Raw genomic sequence first — 24,410 nt, forward strand, 5'->3', positions numbered from 1 at the left:
AGGAAACCGAGGCAGAGAGAGATTAAGGGACTTGTCCAGGGTTGTCCAGCTGGTAAGTATCTGAGGCAGGATTTGAACTCAAGTCTTACACAACCCAAGTCAGGGATTCTCTTTTCCCTCCTGTTTCTTACTCCACCTATCCGCCTCTACATAAGAAAAATAAGATTTTTTAAAATGTAAAGTCTAGTCACATTTAATACTTCTAACAATCAGTAAATTCTGTAACCAAGCTTTCTCTCAGTAGAGACAGAACAAAAATTCATCACAATATATGCAAGTATACTTCATACGTGGAAATACGTAAAGCCGAACAACTCCAGTTGCTCTCACCTGTCCTCAAGACATCTTATTTTCTGATTCTTAGATCATATGGCGGGCTCTTCCTTGAACCCTCTTTATTCCCTGTTCAGCCACAGAGCCCAGAACCAGATAGAGTATTCACATCAAGAAAGTATCTGACCATTGCTAAGCACAATGAAAGAAAACACAGCTTCTTTAAAACAACCAGCATTTCTTGATTGTCTGCTATATGCCCAGCATTATCCCGGGTACTCTTTCAGAGAAGAGGGAAGGGTATAAAAGAAGCAAAATAAGATACAGCTCCTACCAATATGTAGCTTAATACAACTATTTATTTATCCTAGCATCATGCTTGATTTTTAAATTTTGACTTGGCAACTTTATCAATTCATGCTGGCATCTTACCACCTACCCACTCTTGCTTGTTAATAAATATATTTAATAACATCACTCTCAGTGGACCTAGCCCTTAAGCACCCCTCCATCAACTTTTTCCCCCTTTGGTTGAGAATTGACCAAAATTTATTCCTAAGCCCTTCTTTCCATCAACTATGCGGGTTTGCATCCATAAATAATTGTCACCTTTCATCATCCTGATTACCCTTTATTTTCTTGGGCCTTTGTGAAGGTCTATATATAAAATCTTTAAACATAAAAACTAAATCGTTTTTATAGGCTTTCTTTGTGTCCGATACTCTCAAATCCTTAGTCCTAAGGTAGCCATACTTACCTTTGTGAAAAGACAGTGAATTCTCCTGGAATGTAAAATTTTCTTATATTATGTCTCTGTGTTTCTGGGGTGGCACCGAGCTCTCCTCCCCTACTGGCCTCATATACAAGCTGCAGGCATACTTGGCAAATGAAACAGATAGACTTCACCAGCTGGTTTATAATCTGTGCCTCTTGTATATAAAAATTAGCCTCTAACCAAAGAAATAAGGCCCCAAAATAAGAAATAAGATAGAACAAGAGATTTAAGAGTGTAGAATTGGGGCAGAAGAGAAAGTGAAATGTTCAGTGGTCTACAAAACGCTCAGAAATGAACATACAGTTCTTCTTGTGAGTGCAAAGGAAAAGTGGAGTGGGCAGACGAGATATCCTCATAGAGAAATTTGCAATCAAATCTCCTTTTTTAAAAATGGGGTAGATTTCCTAAGAGGTTACACAGAAGAAGAATCTAGCCCATAGCTCTTTTTATATTTAAAGAGATTTATTTATAGCCTGTATTTTCAATGCACACTATTAAAATACATCACTTTCAGAACAATATTCCTTTCAGCTTTCCCTCGTGTGCTACATACTTGGATTCAATAAACTCTTAATTTAGGCACCCTTGCAGCTAGTAGCCACCATACAATCCCCTTTCGCCACACGCCGCCGAATACCTGAAGCCTACAGACACTAAACAAACAAAGCTTCCTTCCCCAAACATTCACTATATGATACCCCAGGGATGATACAAAATCCTGTGTGTCCATATTAGCCAAAACAAAACTACTGCAAGTTTTACAACAAAGGAATTCCCTGCAAGTCCCTTCTAGACAAATGATGGCTTGGCCCCTTTCAACTGATGTCAATGGTAGATTTCACCTTGTTTATTTATTGTTCCAGAGGAAAGTAGTTGGATTTTCACGGGAAACACTAAGAATACCCATTTCGTTATCCTTCTGCCCAGGTAGCATTTTGAATTTTCAATCAAAAAACTGAACAAACTTCTCACAATTTTTTAAAACATCAAGGAAAGTTTAAGGAAATAGGCAAAACAGTAACTACCACACACATTTCTTTGCCTAACCCGGGGAGGGGAACCTGCGGCCTCGAGGCCAATATGTGGCCCCCTAGGTCCTCAAGTGCAGACTGAATCCATCAAAGGGCCATGCTTGAGGACTCAGAGGGCCACAAGTGGCCTCGAGACCACAGGTTTCCCACCCCTGGACGCCTTATAGACAATAAGTAAATACTTTCTAAATTCTCTGCTAGAGATAGAATCCTAATCTTAATGTGCAGGTGTGTCCATTTATTGACACTGTGACCATGCTTCTGCTTTCCTAGGCATGACTGTGTGAGCCTAAGCAAAAAAACAAATGTGAAATTTTAAGTCACTTTGAAGAAAGGAAAAACATAAAAGTCAGAGTTTTGTCATATAAGTAAGTACTTCAAAACATTTTGGGAAAAACATTTGTCATTCACTTAGAGTTCAGCACTACCAGGATCTGTGATTTTATTGGGGTAGTCTTCCCTGCATCGATGGAGACTTTGACCCCTCTAGGCTTTGGTGGATAGTACTCACCACTTGATGGCCAAATGTCTAGCAATGATTCTTTGTGGAAGGGCTGTCAAATGGAAGAAAGATTAGATTTACTCTGTGTGGCTAAGAAGGCAGAACCTAAAACCAATGGGCAGAAATTACAGGGAGTTTCTACACCGGTTCTCAGATGACCAACAGAGGGTTCTTGAGTGGGGCCACACCTGCAGCCTTTCTATTTGGCTAAGACCTGTCAGAGCTGTCCGCCATTGGCACAGACTTCAAGTGCGGTCAACAGAGACAGATTTTAGTATCCAGCCTTTTCTTTTTCCCCTAGATGAGGAAACTCAAGTCCAAAGACAGAGAGTGATTTGCTATGGTAAGAAAAAGAAAGCTAGAAAATTTTGAATGCTATTCCTCCTGGCTATGTTAACAGGATTTGGTAAGAAGATTTACCGTTGGATGCCAAAATCTGTCAATAAGGGTTAATAATTAATAAGTAAAAGAGAAAAGTACCTGACAAGTTCCTATACCATTTCAAAAGGAATTACCTTCGAAATGAAGGATGTTATAGGGGAGAAGGAAAGCATGAGTAGTGAACTCATCATCAGATGATTTTCTCTACCCTCCTTTCCCCATCTTCATTCAAATTTCAGAAGCAGCAACTTACAAAAGTAAGCCAGGTACTATAATCATAAAGTCTTGGCTGTAAAAAGGACCATGGAGGTCACCTAGCCCAGCCTGCCATAGAAATATATACTCTACAGAATTTCCAACAGGTGGCCCATTTAACTTCGTGCTGTAACACTTTCAGTGACAAGAAACTCACTATCTCATAAGGTAACCTATTCCATTTTCAGACAACTCATGTTAGAAAAGTTTTCCCTTTAATAAACTGACTCCTGTCTCCCTTTAATTTCTACCCATTAGTTTTAGTTTTGCCCTCTGAAGTCTGACAGAGAAAATTTAATATTTCTTCTACTTGGCAACCCTTCAGAAATTGTGAAGACAGCCAATATGTGCTTCCTAAGTCATCTCTTCTTCTGGCTAAACATCACCATTTTCTTCAGCTTTTCCTCAGGTGGCATGGTTTCCAGACCCCCCCTCATCATTCTGCTTGCTCTCCTGTAGGTGTACTCTGGCTCACTAATGTTTCTCTTAATATATGACAACCTGAACTCAATCCAAATATTCCAGATGTGACAGAATTACTCAAGATTGGGGTGGTACTGTTACCTTCCTTGTTTGGCACCCTACACTTGTATTAACGTACAACCAAGTTACCATTTTTTTTTTGTTAGCCACATGTCCCTATGATCTCAGGTTGAGCTTGAGGTCCATTGAAACCCCAAGATCTTTTTTTTTACATGAACAGTTCTTCACAAGATCGCTGAATTCAGAGCTGGAAGAGGATTTAGAGACCATATAGAGCAACCTGCTCATTTTATACATGAGGAAGGTGAGAACCATGTGTCCCAGATCCCATATTTATGTAGCTGATTTGTTGAGCCTAAGCAGAGGACTTTACATTCAGACTTCACCTTCTTTTCATCGGTTCTTTCCTGCCTGTCCAGATCTTTTGAATCTTGATTCTGTTATCCAATAACAAATCACACTTGGTAAAAATCTTCATCATTTCTCCCCATGATTTCCACAGCATATCTACTTGTCCTTAGGCTAATGGTTCCATAAAATGTGTCATGACAAATGTAAAGTTTGAGTTATTGGTACTTTAGTGGCTTAAGCTGATCCCTTACTTTCTCCAAAAGCATCTGAGTAAAACAATGCAAGGTATACATCCCAATGAGATTTCCACTGCAAAGCAAGCAAGAATAGATAAACCAAGAGAGGCATCCAATGTCAGCCCATTTTTGATTCATACTTATTATACAGAAACACATGAATTCAAAAGAGCTTTTTCTTTTGAAAATGGCACTTCAGTCTTGGCTTCTTGCACGTGTGCCCTGCATGCTGACTGGCATATTCATTTAAAACCCATAAATTAAAATCTCACATATTCATACTGCGGTGCCTTTCACTTCAAAAAATTTGACAAACTTTATACAGTATATGCATATGTACAGGAATCCATCCTCACCCCCTTTACATCCACCATATTCCATCACTCCACATCCCCAAAGACAAAAACCACTCCCTCCTTATTACCTTTAGCAACTAACTACAAGGTTCAAAATGGAGGACTAAACAACAATGAGTAAAAACTGATGATATGTGCACAGCACTGTCCCAGATGCTGAGGCGAATAAAAAAAATCAATACCCCTTATAGAAATCTATCTTGTCCTATAAGAAAGTAAGGGGAAAGGGGATGGGGTGGAGTGGGGAGTGGGGTGATGGAAGGGAGGGCAGTCTGGGGAAAGGGGCAATCCGAATATATGGCACCTTGGGGTTGGGGGGAGGGTAGAAATGGGGAGAAAATTAAAAACACAAAATCTTGTGGAAATCAATGTTGAAAACCAAAAATATTAAATAAAAAAAAATAAAAGAAAAAAATCAATACCCTTTCCCCCTCTGATTGGAGGACTGAAAGGGAGAGCTAAGAAGTCCTCCCAAGACTCCATTTAAAAAGGGCTCAGAGAGCAGCCAACTCCTCATTTCCCACCAGTGGCACCCCTTCGATCGGACTCCATCATGTCCCTGAGCTGGGTACCTTCTTCCTTCCCATGCCCTTTGCAGCTTTCTTTTGTGTGGTCTTCCCCCATTAAGGTATAAACTCTTTGAGGGCAGGGACCATCTTTCTTTTTCTTATTTGTATTCCCAGCTCTTAGAACAATGCTTGGCACACAGCAGGCACTTAATAAATATTTGTTGACTATTGCTCTGCCTTCAAGGAACTTAAAATCTAGTTGAGAAGGAGCTAAAGGGCACATAGGGCTTTAATACGAACTATAACATAAGGGCATAAAAGAAGTAGAAAGTACTCTGGGGGAGGCAAGGCTACACCAGCTGGGGCCTGAGGGGTGGGCAGCAATCAGGGAGGCCTTCGTAGACTCGTCAGAAATCTGAGCAATCAATGAAACCATTGAGTGATAAGTTGACCTTTTCCTTTGAAAGGTTACTCTGCTCTCCTAACACAAGGGGGAAAGAACAATTATTGGTAATGGCCTTGTGGACAGACCACTGGACTTGGAATCAGGAAACCAAAATTCAGATCTCTCACCAGACTGAGAACAGTTAACTAGCTTTGTGCTCTTAGGCGAGTCATTAAAGCCCTCAGAAGCTCAGTTTTCTCATCTATAACATGGGGATAAAAATATCTACAATGTGAAGAAAGCACTCTACAAACCTTAACATGCTATATAAATGTGAGTTATTACTATTATCATTACAACTATGAGCCAGAATGTCAAAGTGAAGGGAGCGCTGGGCTCTTAACAAGGGTTCACACCTTGTCACTGACCCTTAGTACCTGTGTGCATTTGTGCAAGTGGCTTAACCAATGTACACCTAGGCAGCTCTCTTAACAATTTCTACCAACTCATAGGTGGGTTACTCTTGCATTGGTGGCGAAAGTTGCCACACATCACGAACTTCCTACGCTGAAAAGATCACAGAGCCTTCAAGTATTCATGTATTATTATTATTAATCAGGCTATTATCATTCATATTAGGAATCAGGCTAAAATAAAACATTGCATGGGCAATGCATGCCACAGTGGCTAGGGCACTGGTCTTGTCAAATTCTACCCCGGGCACTAGTCGTATGCCCCCAAGAATGTCTCTTAATCTCTCTATGCCTCAATTCTTCATCTGTGAAATGAGGAAGTTTGACTGGATGACCTCAACAATCCTCTCCAGCTCTAAAGTTAAGATGCTATGAGCCTACTATCTCAATGATCTTCTTTGCTTCTGTTGCACATACTTAACCAAGATGGAAACTCAGCAAGTTAACCCCTAGCTGCCTATTAAGCCCTCATTTCCTATGCCTCAGTTTTCTCAAATATAAAAGGCTAATGATATTCACTCAGTTCATGAGGGTGTTAGAAGGTATTAAGTATACAAATTACTGAAGTGTGTGTATATAGAATTTCCATTTTTATCTCACAGCATCTTCTTTGTCAAACTACATAAAGCAATGACTTGAGTATACAGTGTATTTTGTCAATAGACTACAGACATCTTAAGTAGGAGACCAGAGGTGTTGGTATTTTTATTTTTAAAGTCCTATGTTTGTGTACCTTACACTTTACAAGGAAGCTTCGCATATAATATCTCATTTTATCTCCACAGCAACCCAAGGAGGTAGATACCGAAAACACTACTCAAATGACAAACAAGGAAACTGAGACTCAGAGAGATTATGAGTTGCCCAAGGTCATGTGGCTACTAAGTGGCCTATTGTGATTCTCCCATTTCTGGCTCCACTGTTCTCTTCAGCTATACCTCCCCATACACTGCATATTATGCAGATTTTTTTTAATATGGCAAAATTGCTCCCAGCCCAGACCCTCACTTTTTTCATTCAATTTAAGTCCACAAGAGTTAATTTTTTAAGTAACTGCCTACTTCCCCTCTCTCCCCTTTGTGTGTGGCCTCCCCCATTAGAATGTAAGGTCCAAGTGGGCAGGGCCTGTCTTTGATTTCTGTATTTGTATCCCCAGTGTTTCTCACAGAGCCTGGCATATAGTAAGTACTTAATAAACAAACACGTTTTCACTTGTTCATTTCCATTCATCCATCTCCCCAGATCCTGGAGCTGTGCTATTTCAGACTCTCCAGTTCTGCTCGGATCAAATCATTAGCTCTCATATTTTCCCCCACTGGCTCCTTTTCCTAATCGCTCCCTTGACTTTCCACTCCAAGTGTCCTCTTGTGGAATACTCTACCACTTCCATTCATATTGCTTTGCTTTTCCAATAACTTCCAAAGTTAGTTTCCCAGCATGGTTTGGGGCAGAAGTCAGCAAACTACGGCCCAAAGGCCACAGTGTGCCAACCTCTAGAGGAAAAGTATATATACTTGGAGTCAAAAGGCTCTGTCAGTCCCAAGTGCTAGCTATGTGACCTTAGGACAGTCACTTAAACTCTTAGAGGTTGAGAGTCCTCGTCTATAAAATGAGAATAATAAAAAAGGGCATGTTTGTATTTTTTAATACCAACACTCTACTAGGGTTGTTACATGGGAGGGAGATATGGAATACAAGTTTCTGAAGAATAAAAAATGGAAATCACACAGAAGGCAACGGAGAGATACACAGTGGATGTGAGCAGACCACAACATCTAACTAAAGGGGAACTCCAAAGAACAGGAGTAAATGATGTCATCAGTGAATTACGCAAGAGGAAGGGAAGATGGCGCCGGATGAGGGATGGCCGAGTGGACAGAGGCTCCACTAGTACTTTTTCAATGTCAAGAGAAATTGAGGAAGGCCTCTAGCAGATGGACCTCCTCTGGCAAAATTATAGAAGGACACCGCCAAGAGTCTCACAGGATGGGCAGCCATCTACGGAGCGTTCTCTGCACCACTGGAGCCAATCTGAATCGATGAGATCAAGGCTTGAATTTATGCAGTGAGTATATGAGACAGTAACTAGAGGACTGGAATTGTAAGGAAGATTTGGGTTTGAATTCTGCCCCAGTTGCTTACTAGCTATGCGAGGCTAGGGGAACCACTTAGCCTCTTTTAGACTCGATCTCCTCGCTGTAAAATGGGGATACTAATATAACTTACCTCACAGGGTCGTTGTAAGCATCAAAAGAGATTATGAATGTTTGCTTAGCAAACTTCAAAGTACAACATGGATGTCAGCTGTGATTATTAAAATAAGGATAATAAAGTTTATACTTACCTACCCAGCAGAGTTGCTGGAAAGCACTTTGCCAACTGTGAAGAGCCAAATAAATTAAGGTATAGATAGATTATTTTTGGAAGATAGGTGTAAAGGTGACAGCAGTAATAGTGATGATGAAGGAAATAAAAATGAGATACATACAATAAATAATAGTACCTTCTACGTGACAGAATGGGAGGTGTATCTGTAGACAGTGCACTGCAGTGGGCACAGGCAGCTTCTGTGTACAGAAAGCATATGAGCTGGACCGAGCACGTGCCTTAACCACATGATGTGTGTGGGTTCTCAAGGTAGAGGCACCAAATCTATGATTTATGTGTGGGCAGGTGTGTCTGTGTTCTTTTAAAACTACTGATTAATCGGAAGGATGATGGATTGACAATCCTAGAGGGAAAAAAAATCATCCTGTCTACCACGGCAGAGATGCAACATAGACAGTGATGTGGCAAGCACCCACCTACAGAACTTCCTCCATTGATGGAAATGCCATTTCAACCATGGTGGTTTCTCCGGGGAGATCACCAATCAGAATAAAAGGAATCAGGAGTTATGCTACAAGGAAATACTGGAAATTCAGGAAGTCATCAGACAACAAGAACTTGTAGATTATTAACCACCCAATCAAAACGTGGACAGTTGATCTTAGAATGGAAGTCGTAAACTCTTAGAGATTAATTAATCTGTGTCTTTGTGAAATGATTTGTAGGTTCCTAGAAAGTCAAAACTGGAAGGGACCTTGGAGATCACCTAGTCTGGTCCCCTCATTTGACAAATGGGGCAAACTGAAGCTCAGAGATGTTGAATGACTTGCCCATGGTCATGTAGCTATGGAGTTTAAAAGTGTTAGGTCTCCTGATTCCTAGTGGGATGTGCTTAATCCACCAAATTGTTAACCCAAGAAGATGCTGGCCATCATGCAGAAACTCTAATTGAGTTCCTAACAATATATAGACTAATTATAGAACTAAGAAAGTGGGTGGCAACTGGTCTACATCCATTTATTTCCCCTAAGTCAACAATCATTTGTTGAGTGACTACTATGTACCAGGCATTGTGCTAAATATTGAGGATGTAAAGAAAAGTAAAAAAAGTTCCTTCACCCAAGGAATTTAAAATCTAAAGTGGGAGACGTCAGACAAACAACTAGGTACAAGCAAGATAGAAACAGGATAAAATGGAAATAATCTAAGAGGGAAGACTCTTGCAAAAGGTGGGGTTTTAGATGAGACTTGTAGGAAGCCAGGAGGTAGGAGATAAGGGAGGGAGAGTATTCCAGTCATGGTGCACAGCCAGTGAAAATGCTTGAAATTAGAAGATATCTTGTACCAGGAACAGCATAGAGGCCAGTGTCACTAGATCACAGGGCACAGAAGGGAGTAAAATCTAAAAAGACTGGAAAGGTGGGAAGGGGCCAGGTTATGAAGAGCTTTAAAAGCCAAACAGGGGATTTTATTATTGATACTGGATGTCAAATGCAGAACCACTGGAGTTTACTGAATGGGGGAGAGGGACATGGTGACATGGTCAGGCCTGAATTTGAAGAAGACCCCTTTGATAGCTGAGTAGAGGATGGATTGGAATCTTAAGGTAGAGAAACCAAGCAAAAAGCTACTGCAGTAGTGAAGATGTGAGGTGATAAAGGTCTGCATCAAGATGGTGGCAGTGTCAGAGAGAGGGGACCATAAACTGAAGATATTAGGAAAGTAGAGTTGACAGAACTTGGAAATAGTTTGGACACAGAGGATGAGAGAGAATAAGGATCAAGGATGACACCGAGGTTGCAAGGCTGAGTGACCGGAGGGGTGGTAGTATTATCAATAGTAATAGGAAAGTCAGGAAGAAGGGAAGGTTTGAGGGAAAAGATAATGAGTTCAGTTTTGGACACATTGAGTTTCAGAAGTCTACAGGACATCCATTTCAAAATGTCCAATAGGAATGGGAATGGCTGGAGAAGTTGTAGTATATGATTGTAATGGAATACAATTGTTTTATAAGAAATGATGAGCAGGATGGTTTCAAAAAACTTGGGGAGACTTACATGAACTGATACAAAGATGAATGAGAAGAACCAAGAGACACTGTACACACTAACAGCAGTATAGTAAGGATGAACAACTGTGAAAGACTTAGCTACTTTGATTAAGACTATTCCAGAGGACCCGTGATAAAAAATTCTATCTACCCCCAGCGAGACAACTGATGAACACTGCATTCAGATTGAAGAATATTTTTTAATTTTCTTTTTTTCCTTATTTTTTGTGTGTATGTTTTCCTTTCAAACATGGCTAATGTGGAAATATGTCCTGTATGACTTCACACGTATAATCAATATCACATTGCTTACCTTCTCAAGGAGTGGGGGGAGGGGCGGGAGGGAGAGAAAATTTGGAACTCAAATTTTTTTAAATGAATGTTACCATTTTTACATGTAATTGAGAAATGTTTAATGAAATACATAAAAATATATTAACTAAAAAACGATGTCCAATGGAAAGTTGGAAGCGACAGACTAGAGATCAGGAGATAGGTTAGGGCTGGATAAATAGAGCTGAGAATCATCTACATAATGATGATAATTGGGAGCTGAGGAGAACACCAACTGAAATAGTATTGAAGCAGAAAAGAAGGAGACCCAGGACAGAACGTTGAGGGAGATCTACAAATAATAGTTAGGACCTAGATAAAAGATAAAGACTGAGGAATGATCAGCAGATAGGAAGAAGACCAGGAGAATGAAACCTAGAAAGAAGAGAGTTATCAAGAAGGAGGTGATCCACAGAGTCAAAGGCTACATAAAGACCAAGAAGGATGAAGAATAAGAAAAGGCCATTAGATTTGGCATGTAAGAGATAATTTGTGCAACATTTCATTTAAACAATGAAGTTGGAACCTGACTGGAGTTAAGAAGAGAGTGAAAGGAAAGGAAGTGGAGGAACCAATTGTAGACAGTCTTCTCAAGGAGTTTAGCCAACAAAAGGGAGGGGAGAAAAATGGTGTTACTTAGTAGAGATGGATTAATCTAGTTTTTGAACATGGGGAAGATACAAGAATATATATAGACCATAAGAAAGCAGTCAGGTGGCAGGGAGAAACTTAAGATTACAGTTATCCCCTCCACATGGCAACTTTCCACATCATGGCTTCGATATATATCACGGGTTGGCATAAGAAATTAAATGGGACTTTGGAGGAGTTTTGCAGAAGCCACACACAAGATGCAGCCAGCAAAAAACACAGAGCCTACGACCAAATACTTAACCCAAATTTTACAATAAGGTACTGTAAATATCCCATAAAAGAAAAAGAAAAAATTCAGATTCCTTCTCTGGTATGAAGGGAAGGCCAAAAATTTTTACACAGATTTTCCAGAAAGCTGGGGGCACCGCGCCCCTAACCCCCAAATTGTGGAAGGTATAACTGTAGTTGAGAGAGTGGGGATGATAATGGAATCTGCTGAAGAAGAAGGGATGTAATGGAATCATTTGTGCATGGAGAGGAGTTACCTTTGGCAAGGGGAAGAACCACCTCTTCATGTGAGATAAGGGTGAAGAAGGAGATAATGGGGGAAGACACCTGGGTGACGTTGTTGTGATCTACAAATATACATGGAGAATGTATATTAACCTGATAATGACAGATATATATATATATATATATATATATATATACATATAAATATATAGAGATCTAACTACATATATTGTATGAATGGTCTTGATATAAAAAATATATATATGGTGCATATTTGGCACCCAAAAAACGGTGATATAAATATTTTATAGAGGCAGAAGGGAAATTGGAAGCCAAAAAGTCCAACCCCTTCATTTTACAGATGAGAAATGTGAGACCAAGTGACTTTAAGTAATGTGCCCAAGGTCACGTAGGTTGAAGAGACAGGATTTGAACCCAAGTCTTCTGACTACCTATGCAGTGCTCCTCTACAAGACACCATTCTACCTCTCTGGGTCACATAATTACATCTAGTTACAGGTTACAGGTCACTAAACCTTATTTCCACAATATAATAGCTTATGCATGTTAAACACTATATATGAATCAGCATCTATTTTACTACATGCCAATCGATATTATGCATATTAACTATTTATTATGTGTGGCATGTCAAGGATGAAGACAGTGTGATTCAGGGCAGTTATCAGGAATTCCAAAAGATACCTTCTCCTGCTAGGAAGGTTGAAGTACTAAGGACTGTGTTTAAGGCTGAGACAAACTAATGGTACCAGCTAGTTATACACTCTTTAAAAAAAAAAAAAGAAGAATGGGTTTTGAATCTGGAGGAGGAAAGCTCTATTTCAAAACAGGGGTGAGCAGTGGAAAGACTCCTTGTCTTCCTTGTCAAACTCAGGCCAACTCAACCTTCTTCTTTGGACCTCCCCCTCATCCACAAGTCAGGTTCTCCAGACCATGCCTGGGAGAACATAAATAGACTCCCTTACCATCCTCAATTTCAATTCCTAGCTATCAGAGTGGTGTCAGTCTGATAAAGATTTGCAGTTAGAAGAGACAGAATCAGAGCCTCCCAGATTTTTCCACCTCTTTCAAGGCGGGGAGCTGCCGGGTGGGAGGGATTGCAGGCAGGGACACCAGCATCACAGTCATAGAAAACCCAGTATTAGATGAAAAAAGCTAAATACCCAGGGAGAATTCTGAGAGAGAGAGAGCCTCTGAAACAATGTTCATACATTAGGCCAGAAGATGGGAAATCCTCCAATTAAAGAAATGAAACAGATTTCTTTTCTTTAATGATTACAAAAAAAAGGCACCACCAATTCTAAATTAAAAGACTGGTATCAGGAAACTGATTCTATCCCTCTACTCCCTCCTTCATGTCACTTAAAACAGTAATAGCTTTCAGCCACAAAACCACCAGTGAGTAAACAGCCTTCATATTGTTACGCGGCCACACAGTAAGATGTTTACTCTCTGATAAACAGCAATTGTAAATAAACCTCATTTAATCTTTAAAAGCCACAATGAAAAAAAAAATCTTTAACCCCCCCTCCCCCCCAAGGTGGAGTTTGTAGATCTGCCTGGGAGCCACGGCCAGCTCAGAAACACACGGTCTAGAGTAAGCCACAACAGGAGACACGTTTTCTCTCTTTTCCATCTCACAGTGACCTTCTTTTAAAATATATATATATATACATGTACAAGGGAGGAGGAGGGAAGGAGAAAACCCAACCCCTCCCACCCCATTCTCCCTACAAATCGACCAATAAATCTAACCCAAAGACACAAGAGGAAAGGACAGAAGCCAACAGGTGGAAAAAGGCTTTTTGTTTCCTTAGAAATGCACAGACACTCGATCCGTGCTCTCCAGTCTATTTGTCTCGGGGAGACTTTAATGATGTTTTTATTATTATCATTATCATGATGATTAAGAGTGATGATAATAATTCTACTTTTGCCGATTCTCCAGCATCCCCAGCCGTACAGCCTCCGAGCCTTTTGGAGACATGAATCCGGTTAAACACCCTTGGGAGGCACGCAGTACTATCGGCTTCCCCGTCCTCACCTCCCTCCGCTTTTAACAGGTGGGGAAACTGAGGCATGAAACCCCGCCCCACCCCCACCCCGCAACACACACAACTCTTTTTCCCTGCATCGATTCCCAGGGAAACCCCCTGGAAGTGGAAAAGTTTGCGGATTCTTTTGCAGCGGAGTTCTCCCGCTCTCCCCTTCCGCTGCCACGCCGCTCTCCGGTCCGAGAGCCCGGGTCTGGGCGATGGAATAAGGGCTAAACCCCGAGGCAGGCCGGGGCTGAGTGTGAGCACGGTGCTCACACTCCCCGCCGCGCGCGTGCACACGCGCACACACACACACACACACACACACACACACACACACACGGCTCAATCACTGCAGCTCCTCGGCACAACCCCGACCACCCCTGCTTACTTAGCCTGAGAATGAACAGCTTTGAGGTGTGTGCGAGGCCTCCTAAGCTCACCGCTGCTCGGGCTGCTCGCTCCCTCTCCTCCTTTTCCCTCCCATCCTCCACCCCCCCCATACACACACACACACAAACACACACCCCTCCTCCACACCTCCCCCGTCCACCCTTCCTCCCCAGCCCCACAGGCACGGATCAGATTACTGGGGTTCCCTCGAAAGAGGCCCCCCTCCCCCCTCTCCTCCCGGTCCCGGGCTCCTCGCTACACTTCCAGGGCCAATGCAGAGAAGCCCGGAGCCCGGGACCACAGAGAGCTCGCTCTAGCAGCTCTGGAATGAGACCCCCCACTTCCAAGCATGGAGCACTGAGGCTGGAGCAAAGCAGCCTGCCGCCGAGCGAAGAATTGTTAGGGCGCTTACCTTTTTTATGAGGAGAAATTCTGGAGAATCATTTCGGAAATTGAGGGGGGAAAGTGAATGGAGACAAAAAAAGACCCTTTTCCTGCAATCCCTGGCCTCCTGGTATCAAGACACTAGGACAACATCAAAGCAACTTAGGGGGAACACTTTAGGGGCCTATTGTCTGCTCCGGTCTGATCTGTTTTTCTTCTGACTCCCCCTCTCGCCGCTGTGACACTTGGTACAGCCCAGGCATTCATGCCAAGTAGCTTTCACACATGGAAGCTTGTCTCAAGCAATTGCTGACAAGCCACAAACAAGACATTCTCCCTCCCTTCTTCCTCCCCCTCCCCCCTCCCCTCCTTTCTTCAGAATGCAAACTCAAACTCTCCAGTGACAGGCAGGCAGGCAGGCAGGCAGGCTCGGCCTACGCTGCGCACGCAGCCACACGCGCACACGCACTCACAGGCAGCCAGCTCCGAGACTCGCGCTGCGCCGGTGGAGTTGGGAGACGGCAGCGAGCCCGGGCTGGGCTGGGGGCAGGGAGGGAGCGGGCGGGCGAGCGGGAGCAAGAGAGAGAAGGAGAGCAGGAGAGCTGCCTGCTGGGTCCTAGCAAAATGGCAGGAGAGAAGCAGGTCCTCGGGAAAAGCCAGCAGAGACACACACACACACAGACACACACACAGAGTCAGCCTCTCTCCCTCTTTCTCTCTCTCTCTCTCTCTCTCTCTCTCTCTCTCTCTCTCTCTCTCTCTCTCTCTCTCTCCTCCCCCCCCCTCTCTCCCTCCCCTTTCTTTTTCTCCCTCCTGTCCTCCCTGCTCCCTCTCTTTCTCCTTCCTTTCCTCCTTTCTCTTTCTTTCCTTCTGTCTCGTTCTCCCTTTCTTTCTCCCTCCCTCTTTTTCTTTTTCTCTCCCTTTCTCGCCCTCTCTTTTCCTCCCTATCCCTCTCTCTCTTTCACTATCTCTCTCTCTCTCCCTCTCTCTCCCCCTCTCTCTCTCTTTCTCCCTCCCTGTCCTCCCTGCCCCCTCTCTTTCTCCTTCCTCTCTTTCCTCCTTTCTGTCTTTCCCTCTCTCTCCCTCTCTTTCCTTCTCTCTAGTTCTCCCTTTCTTTTTCTCTCCCTCTCTTGCCCCCTCTTTTTCTCCCTGTCCTTCTCTGTCTTTCTCCCTCCCTCTCTTTCTTTTTCTCTCCAAATCTTTCTTTCCCCCCCTCCCTCTCTCTCTCTTCCTGGTTTTCGCTCTCTCTTCTCTGTCTTTCCCTCTCTCTCTCTTTTTCTTCCACTCTTGTCCTCCCTCTCTCTGTTTTGTCACCTCTTCCTGTCTTCTCTTTCTCTCCCACTCTTGCCCCTTCTCTCTGTCTCTCTCTCTCTCTCTCTCTCTCTCTCTCTCTCTCTCTCTCTCTCCCCCCTCCCCCCTTTCCCTCTCCCTCTCTCTCTCCCCCTCTCCCTCCCCTTTCTTTTTCTCCCTCCTATCCTCCCTGCTCCCTCTTTTTCTCCTTCCTTTCCTCCTTTCTCTTTCCTTCTCTCTAGTTCTCCCTTTCTCTCTCTCTCTCTCTCTCTCTCTCTCTCTCTCTCTCTCTCTCTCTCTCTCTCTCTCTCTCTCTCTCCCCCTCTCCCCCTCCCTCTCTCCCTCCTCTCCTTTTCTCCCTCCTATCCTCCCTGCCCCCTCTCTTTCTCCTTCCTCTCTTTCCTCCTTTCTCTCTTTCCCTCTCTTCTCTCTAGTTCTCCCTTTCTTTCTCCCTCCCTCCCTCTCTTGCCCCCTCTTTTCCTCCCTGTCCTTCTCTCTCTTTCTCCCTCCCTCCCTTTCTTTTTCTCTCCCAATCTTTCTCTCTCTCCCTCCCTCTCCCTGGTTTTCACTCTCTCTTCCTTGTCTTTCCCTCTCTCTCTCTTTTTCTCCCACTCTTCTCCTCCCTCTCCCTGTTTTTTCCCCTCTCCCTGTCTTCTCTTTCTCTCTCCCTCCCTCTCTTTCTTTCTCTTCCACTCTTGCCCCCTTCTCTCTCTCTCTCTCTCTCTCTCTCTCTCTCTCTCTCTCTCTCTCTCTCTCTCTCTCTCTCTCTCTCTCTGTCTCTCTCTCTCCCTCCCCCCCATCTTTCCCTCTCTCCTCCCACTCCCTGTCTCTTCCTCTTGTCTCTCTGTGTCTTTCCTTCTCCTTCACTTTCACTCTCTCTCTCTCACTCTCACACAATTTTATCTCTCCTACCATCTAACTACAAGGGAAGAATGAAAGAAATGACCCCAGAAAAGAAAAAGGAAGTCTTATCAGACTGATATAGCAATGCAGGTGAAGGGTAGAGAGGCAGTCTAGTCCTTTGGCAGTGTTTAGGTTGGATTTTATTTTTAAGGGAAAAAAGAAATTTTTCCACTGGAGCTCTAGGTCTTATCCACTGTGCACTGTGTGAAGTCTTGAGACTGGGGGGTGGGGGGGTGGGGGTGCATGTCAAAATACAACCCTGAGATGAGTAAATATATGAATAAACTTATCTATGGGGTTGACTTTTTGCACCTAGAATATTTCAAAAGAGGAACATTTTTTTAAGTCAAAACCTTAGAATATAGTAACAAGGAAAGTAGTAACAAGTAATGTAAACTATGAAAGTTGTGAAGTGGGCTGCTGGAGTTACTAATGACCAGGTTCTAGAAATTTATAGAGTAAGGTATTTGCATTTAGATCTGTGATAGCTGATTTCCATAAGTGATTGAGGAAGAGAATAAGAAAGGCAGGGGGGAGGGGAGGCTGGTGTTGAAGGGAGTGTTGAGGAGGGAAAAAGACAAAAAAAAGAAAGAAAAATGGAAACCCACAAGTTGAAACACAAGAAAGCATATAAATGTGGGGAAAAGAAATTCAATGAATATGGAAATTTGCAAATCCAGAGGATCAGTTGGGACTAAGAAGAAGACAGGAGGATTCCATGGCATTTATATTTTCCAACATGGTTCAGATCCAGGAGGATTCCATGGCATTTATATTTTCCAACATGGTTCAGATCCAGAATCTTCACAGTAGCTTCTTGGACTAGGTCAGGTTCATGAGCTTCATGTAAAAATCACTATTGTGGCTTCATCCTAATACAAGCACTATCTGAGTATCTAATATAATAGTAGCTAACATTTCTATACTATTATGTGCTAGGCACTGCGCTAACTGCTTTACAATTATTGTCTCATTTGAGCCTCACAACAACTCTGGGAGGTAGGAGCTATTATGTTCCCTGTTTTATAAATGAGGAGACTGAGGCAGATGGGTTAAGTGACTTGCCCAGGGTCATGCACAGCTAGTAAACGTCTGAGAATGGATTTGAACTCTGGTCTTCCTGACTCCGGGCCTGGTGCTCCATCCACTGGGCCACCTAGCTGCCACTAGCTCCATTGTTTGTCTCTGGCAACAAAATTGCTATTAATATAATAGTGCTATACAAACATACAGGTCAATAGAAATACTGGTAACATCAAAAAAAAAGCATTGTGGGAGGGGGGTGTTGAGAAGAGGGGACTCTAGTCAAGATGAGTGACCTAGTGAATAGTGTTGGATGTTTGATTGGGATCAGCAAGACCTGAGTTCAAATTAGACACTAGGTGTGTGGCCCTGGACAAATCACTTAACCTTCCTCGGCCTCTTCATCTGTAAAATGAAGATGATGGTAGCATCTCCTTCACAGGATTGTTGAGAGGGTGAAATGAATGACAGAATATGTATAAAGTGCTTTGCAAACCTTAAACGCTTTATAAATATTAGCTTGATAGTTCTGACACTGTCTCCAACTAATCATTTGACCTTGGGCACATCACTTAGTACCTTTAGACTTCACTTTCCTTACCTCTAATACAAAGGGGTTAAAATTAAATGATTTAAGTTCCCTTCCCTGGCTCTAAAATTCTAAAATTTCGAGACTCAACGATAGCTTAGTGTAGTAGATCAAGCTTTGAATTTGAAGCAATAAGGCTTGGGTTAGTGCCTGGCCTCTACCCAGAAGTAAAACTTTCATTTCATTCAAAAGACTTCAAGGAGAAAAATTCAGCAGCAGAAAGACAAAATATTGTGTTAAATGGATATAATACTGTTTACACTGTGTTCTACCAAGCCACTCTTTCAGTCAGGGTGTACTAGCCGTACAACCATACAACAACCTTGGGCAAGTCAGTGAATTTCTATAAGCCTCATTCATCAGAAGACTTTTTTCAGCTTTCGAGCCTTTATTTTTTTAACTCTGTCCTACCTCCCTTCTCCACAGTGATAAGACAAAACAAAACGCTTGTAACAAATAAGTACAATCATGCAAAACAAATTGGACATTGGCGGTATCCGAAAATATGTGTCTCCTTCCACGTGTTGATCTGTCACCTCTGTGTGGAGGTAGGTAGCATTCTTCATCTTTAGTCCTCTGGAATCATGATTGGTCACTGTGTTCCTCAGAATATTTAAATCTTTCAAAACTTCTTTTTTTTTTTTTACAACCATTGCTGTTCTGTTATGAATTATTCTGGTTCTGCTCACTTCATTCTGCATCAATCCAGACAAGTCTTCCCAAGTTTTTCTGAAACCATCTTTTTCTTCATTTCTTACAGCACAATAGCGTTCATTTACATTCAAATACTATAATTTGTCCAGCCAATCCCCATTGGTAGGCACCCTCTTAGTTTCCAGTTCTTTGCTATCATAAAAGGAGCTGTTATAAATGTGTACATATAGAACTTTTGCCTCATTTTGTCTCCTTGGGATTGTCTTAATAGAGGTACTGATACGTCAATGGGTGTATGTACAGTTTAGCAGCTTTGGTGGCATAATTCTAAATTGCTCTCCAAAATAGCTCTATCAATTCACAGCCACCAAGAGCAAATTAATGTGTTTCCTCTTCCCCCCATCCAGAGCTGTTCATTTTGTAACAAGGAGCTGTAACTCTCCTTACCAGACAGACTTACTTGTTCATAGGCCAACTTCATTTGGGAAGGTGATGAATATTAAAAAAATGGTATAAATTCTAGACCACTAAGCAAGAATTTTGGAAAGGGATCCCTCTTAGCCTTTACTAATATCGCTTTTGCAGATATCATGAAATTAGGAGGTAAGTTATGGTTAGGAAGAGAGTCTTGAGTGGGACCCATATAACACTTTTGTGAGTCTCTTTGAAAAGCAAAAATCTAGACACTTAATAAAGGAAAAAGGATGAAAACACACAAATTTTGAGACCAGTGTTGCTAGGCAGCAATAACCTTCCATCTCTGCTACAACTCCACGCTTCAAGCCATCATCTGCAGAAAAGAACAGATTTTTCCCGACATTTACTTACTTTGCCTATGGTTTTTCCACTTACCAAGTTCACAGGGGAAGAAGCTCAGTGGATGGGTGACTAGGCAATGCAGAAGTATAGTTCTCAGTCTTACAAGATGAAGCCTCATGGTTAGCCACCATTTGGCCCTGCTGGACAAGTTCTTGACCCTTCATTGATGAGGACCTGGTGTTAGCAGTCCTCCAACACTCCCACTTACACCCTGGCAATTGTATGCTCCACTCAACTCCAGAGGGAGCACTGAAGAGATGTTGAGCTCTCTGTGGTTCTTGAAGAGCTGACTATCTTCCAGCTCTAGCCTTTTAGTAGCAACACTTTTCTGTTAGCCTAGGGTTATGTTTTGTATTTCTTATATATTCAAATATATGTATAGGTATATACATACATACAGACATATGTATGTGTATACCTAGACATACATAAATATGAATTATTTATTTTGTACATATTTTTGTTCAGCTGTTTCATTCATGTCCATGATCCATGGACATGGATCCATGATCCTTCATGATCCCATTTGGGGTTTTCTTGGCAAAGATATTAGAGTGGTTTGTCATTTCTTCCTCCGGCTCATTTTACAGATGAAGAAACTGAGGTAAACAGGGTTAAGTGACTAGTCCAGAGTTTAGTAAGTATCTGTAACAACAATGCTGCTTGCAGCTGCTTTGGAGGTATAAGGCCAATAACACCAGCACACAGGAGCACTGCTAGTACAGATTCTTTGATCTGCTTTTCTAAGGAAAGCAACTCTAAGGGGTTTACAATCTCATTTTAATTAAACATACATATATCATTCACTTAGTTTGGGGGAAAAAGTCAGCACCTTGAACATTACACTAAACACAAACAGAAATTACAAGCAGAAATTATATAAATAGAGCAAATAACACAAATCAGCAGATAGGGCTTCTGTTTTCCCATAGCAATACATACATAGTTACCAGAGAGAGAAGCACCAACATCTGGGTTTTCATAGTCAGGGGACTCCTTAATGGCTACCCAGAGTCTCATCTGGCCAAATCACAGGAATGCTCTTCCAATGAGTGAGCCCCAAAGCAAAATGCTAACCTCTGAGTATATATATATGTGTGTGTGTATATATGTATATATATATATGTATATATATATATATATATGTAAAATGTATACTTCTTCAGGGTTAGAGGGCGTCAAGGCCATGTGACTCAAATTCATGTAACTTGGGCTTTCTTGTGACTTAAGCACATCATTGATTCAAACAAAGGCAAGACTCAAAGGCACTCGATTGCCTTAGTGCTGAGAAGCCCTCCAAAAGGAAAAAATAACAGCAAAAAGTCCCACCCTGCTTGCCATTATAGCATCTGAGGCCAGATTTGAACTCAGGAAGATGAGTCTTCCTGACTCTGGGCTGGGCCACCTTGCCGCCCCCATTTGTTGTTGTTGTTATTGTTTGTCCTTCATTCTCCAAGAGGACCCATGACATCAGGAAGGTTATGTCTTGACTTGCAAGTGAATTGGATTTAAGTGAGGCAGTGCTGTGCAAAGTCATCAGCCTCACTTTCTCCTCCAGAGTCATTGGAGTCCAATGGCAAGACACAGGTCAACAACTGGCAGTGCCAGCCCCATTTGTAATGTGTAATACACCCCCCCCACACACACACACACATCTCTGTATTCCTTATGGCATTTCAGTGGAATTCAATCTCACAAAATGGCATAATGGAGTCAATCTTACAAACATGGCTTCACTGTATTATAATTATGTACTTACAACTATAGAAGCAAAAACAATAAACTGAATACAAAAACAATATCCATGTCTGTACTCCTCCAAGTGACCCAGTAGTCCAAGGAACCTGGTTCAGTTGTCTCCTTTCCCGCCCCCCCCACCTCAGTCCACATACTTGCAGGTGTTCTGCCCAAAGGAATATAAATTTTGATCACTGAAACCTTGCAAGATATCTTGGGACTTACAGGATAGATTTCTTTTTTAAGGACCATGCTTTAAACCCAAAACACTCTGACTCTCATTGATTGGCCAACAACAGGTTCGAGCCCAAGCCTCACTTGGTCATTGTTTGGGGCTTCGGGCTCTGATGGCTCAGACTGAGTGCAAATAGCAATTGTTTCTGTTTTGGCCAGAAATCCTGAGGGTCTCCCCTCTCCAAGATTGTTGTTGTTGTGGGTAGGTTGTTTTGACTAGGTAAAAGAGGCCATTCTTTGCCTCATTTCTTACCTAGCCTTAATCACTGAATGGGCATTGTCTCAGTCAAACTGAGACCTGGGAAAGAACTTAGCTTAAAAAGACCAATATCCCCCTCTGCATCCAGGGCCATCTCCAGTCATCCTGATTTATATCTTGCCAATCGACCCAGATGGCTCTGGAGGACAGAATGAGGATGGTGACTTTGCACAGCCCTGCCTCACTTAAATCTGATTCACTTGAAAATCATGGCATCACCTTCCTCATGGCATGGTCCTCTGCAAGAAGAAGGACAAACAAAAAAACAAACTACCTAACAGAATTTCAGTTTCTTCTATATGCCTCTTATTCTTTTTTGTGTTTTGAAGTGTTTGTGTTTATTGGTGATTGTTAAGTTTGCAATGAACAAAAAAAGATTTAAAGAGGGGGAAGGGGACATGATAGTTATCTTTAAATATTTGAAGAGTTTTTATATGGAAGAATAATTAAATCTGTCATGCTTGCCCTCAGAGAGGAGACCTTGCAGAGTGGTGGAAAATTTTGTTTGCTTTGTGCCTTATGAGGAGACTCTTTCTAAAAGCCAAAGCAATCCCCAAGTATAATTGGATGGCTCCAGAGACATAAGTTTCCTTCACTGGATGTTTTCAAATAGCGATTGGATGGCCCATTTTCAAGACTACATGATGTTTAAGGCCTTTTCAGTTCTGAGGTCCTGTAATTTTCTAACTGTAAACTGTAATTTTGGGCAACTCACTACATTTTTTCTGTGCCTTAGTTTCCTCATCTATAAAATGAGGGGTTTGAACTAGTTACCTTAAGATCATTTTCATGTTTAACTTTCTGTGATTCCAATGCTGTTCTAATTTAGAAATTAGAGTTTTGTGAACCAGACAGAAGAAATGTTATAATAAGTAGCCATGCATAGGTCACTAAATCAGGGACCATATTTCTTTCTCTGAAGCTATTAAATGTAGTTTCTAATTGTGGTGACATCTTATATGCACACCGTGTAACACTTGGATCATTTCAGTAGTAGCATTGTGGTGTTAGTAGTCCAAGGCAGTTGTGTGCTACCTTCCTTAAGCCTGCATAAAGGCAGCGTGCTTCTGTATTAATTATCCAAAGAAGGAATAAAATATCCAAGAGGATTTTCAACTTGAGCCATCAAACAAGTAAACACCTCAGTTCCTATCTGACATGTATACAAGATAACCACCCCAAAGGCTACTGTATTATCCCCTCTGAATACGAAAGGGCACTCATCTGCTTCCCCATCACTATAGCTCAAGGCTTCTAGAGACAGTGCAGAGGAACTTATGCTAACTGGGTGTGGTATTTATCTAGGGGAGAATATGAAATGTTGCTCAAATTATCAAAACTTCAAATCTATGACTCCAGAGCCCCTGTTCTGAATCTGAAATCTCCTGTCTCAGTAAATAATCCCTCACATTCACAGGACACAAATATTCCACACAGGATGACTATATAGTTTAGTTGAATTTAGTGAAAATTAAAAGAAAATGACTAAGTACTCCTCTACCAAGTCATCTACCTCCAATCATCTTCCAGAACTATCTCTGGCTTGCTTCCCTGTCACCCCTGATTCTTTGGTGGTGGGAGAGGATGACAGGGAAGCTCCTGAAACTCACACCTCCAAAGATCATGGAAAAGTAAAAAGGAGTGAGGGATGTGTGTCACTACCCCACCTCTAGGTTTTGGATTTTACCCAGGGAAAGGAGGGGAAGTACAATGAGAGAAAACTATCTTCCTTTCCAGAACATCAGTCAGTGAAATCTTTAATAGCTGCTGGTCTTGTCACTGATCCAGAAACTGACTTGACTCCGTAGCACTGATGTCCACCATCTTGGACCCCAGTGGATCATTTGCATCTTTTACCATAACCGTAGCCGCATCCCCTACAGTAGGAGCCCTGACCTCATAAAGTCAGCTGATTCTTACTCTCATAGCAATTGCTCATACCAGATCTCAGGAGGCAACATGGTATGGGATTTAAAAACAAAAACAAAAACATTGGCTTTGGAGTCTTACTTCTAATGCTGCCTTTGACACTTTACTACCTGTGTGACCTGGAGCAAGTCACTTAACTTTCGGGGATTTCAGTTTCCTTGTCTATAAAATGAGGACATTGGACCAGATGGCCTCAGATATCCCTTTCAGCTTTCTATCTATAATGCTAAATCTATAATTGCTGATTACTCTGATTCCTTACGTGTTAAATAGGAAGTCTGAATCTCAAGGAAAATGGAAGGAAGAGAGCA

At 42.0% G+C, this 24,410-nt stretch overlaps 1 protein-coding gene and 1 pseudogene across 2 annotated transcripts in view; both read right to left on the reverse strand.

Annotated features, from left to right (window-relative positions):
* The window catches only part of BCL9 (BCL9 transcription coactivator), a 116,795-nt gene extending 101,943 nt beyond the window's left edge, over positions 1 to 14,852 (reverse strand). For both annotated transcript variants that reach the window (XM_036768470.1, XM_036768471.1), the window contains exon 1: positions 14,691 to 14,852. The gene's annotated coding sequence lies outside the window, so the exon portion shown is untranslated. The remainder of the gene's footprint in view (positions 1 to 14,690) is intronic.
* Positions 14,853 to 15,037: 185 nt separating this feature from the next.
* The window catches only part of LOC118857510, a 123,073-nt pseudogene continuing 113,700 nt past the window's right edge, over positions 15,038 to 24,410 (reverse strand).

The sequence above is a fragment of the Trichosurus vulpecula genome, chromosome 7 (assembly GCF_011100635.1).
Source record: "Trichosurus vulpecula isolate mTriVul1 chromosome 7, mTriVul1.pri, whole genome shotgun sequence".
Taxonomy (NCBI): Eukaryota; Metazoa; Chordata; class Mammalia; order Diprotodontia; family Phalangeridae; genus Trichosurus; species Trichosurus vulpecula.